The sequence below is a fragment of the Rhea americana genome, unplaced genomic scaffold, assembly GCF_003343005.1.
Source record: "Rhea americana isolate MKP2758 unplaced genomic scaffold, rheAme1 scaffold_133, whole genome shotgun sequence".
NCBI classification, from domain to species: Eukaryota; Metazoa; Chordata; class Aves; order Rheiformes; family Rheidae; genus Rhea; species Rhea americana.
In genome coordinates, this window is record NW_028185406.1 from 651,869 (window position 1) to 653,722 (window position 1,854).

A 1,854-nucleotide genomic window follows, 5' to 3' on the forward strand; every position below is an offset into this window, starting at 1 on the left:
CTTGCTTCGATATTATATAATAAGGACWGTAAAACTTTAAACTACTTGTCCTAACCATAGAAGTATTGAGATCAGTATTAAAACACATGCATTTTAAGCAGCACATAGCTTGAAAACCTAGGAGATGAACTGTGAAACATTTTTCAACAGAAATTTTTATAGGCGAGTGCCACCTGGTGGAAAAATGGGAAGACTTTTCATATAAAAAAAGCTGTTTTAAGGTGGTCAGGACCTTTTCAAATCAGAGATTTAAAATCAAAGAGTAACAAAAAAGTATTGCCACAGAACCACAGCGGCTTTGCACAAGCTTTGCAAGCGCATCCCCGGTGGACACYGAAGTGGCCAAGCTCTAGACCCTGCTGATCCACACATTTTTTCATTACACTGATATACTGGATAGTTTTATAAATCATATTTTACTATAGACTTTTGCATTCAGAACTAAAAGACTTGTAATTCTTTAAAACTTCAAAATATATATTTGCTAGCTATGAATATACGTAACACAGAATTAATAGCATAAATGAACTGTATCTTTTTTATGAGTTTTCTGTCCTAGAAAAAGCATGACAGAGTTGGGTACACATTACCAGATCTCAGACGTAGGGTTATAGATTGTTGTACATCTTCAACTCTCGAGTGAAAAATTAGGCGTCTGTTTGCCACTGATGTGTATTTCTGTTCTTAACTTATTAACAGACAGCAGTTGCAGTCTTCCAAAGCCAAATATCAAAAAAAAAAAAAAAAATAGGAAAAAAGTAGAGAAACTTGCTGCAGCATACCAACTAAAATCTCTGATTTATCACCATAGGCCCAAGTCTGATAGAGCTCATCCCTGTGCGGAACTACACAACACTTATATGGAATAACTAAGTGGAARATCGCATTTGTCTTTTCACAATCTTTACACAACCTTACAGAATGTAAGTTTCTAAAAATGTGTAATTTGCAGAACACTGGGAAATAAATATAGTAGCCAGCCACAAGAGGTAATCAGACTGTACAAATGACACAGAAACATGGATCCGTGTTTGTGTGATACTGTTTAAAATAGGATGGAAACCCTTTGCTTTAGATTTTAGTTGCAGAAATGGGACGTTGTATCTTGAAAGAGCAGTGGATACATAAAAATTTAGAGATGTTTTCTGTATCACCAAGATGTCATAACAAGGATAATGTATTTTTCTGTTTCTTGGCCTCTGAGTTTTAGTTTTGTATAAAACATAATGCCAATTAACACTACTAAAGCCTTTTTTTTAATTTAGAAGTCTAGGAAGAGTCAGCAATAGGTACGGTCCTTCCGGTTTCATTCACACATTTGCTTACTGATTCTTTGCCTCACTCCACAACTAAAGGACTCTGAACAAAGATAAAGAAGTAATTACTTAAACTGTGCACATCTCAGATCTGTTGCGTATAAGGAATTAAGCAGATTAGCTGTACCACTATGGCTGGTTATGGCTTTAAGGAAAAATTATTGGCTGCACCTACACAAATGTCTCTGTTTAAGTGATTTAAGAGRAACCATTTCCCAGAACTACAGGTGCACAGCAGACTGTAGTTACCACGGCTGCGAAAGGGTTGCTTAAAAGGAAACAAAAAGAAAAAAGAAGGAGAGAGAAAGCACGACCTGGGGTCTCCTTCCCCTTCCTCCTGGGCCGGCCACCTGCCCGTGCCCCAGCCCCGCACGGCCACCTGCACCCCGTGGAGGGCGCCCCGACGGCCGGGCGGCCCCGACGGCGGCGCCCCCCCCCCCTCGCGCGGCGCGGTACAACGCGGGTACCGACACCGCGAGCCGAGCCGGGTCGAGCCGGGCCGGGGAGCCCCGGGGGCAGCGCGCCGGCCGCCGCGGCA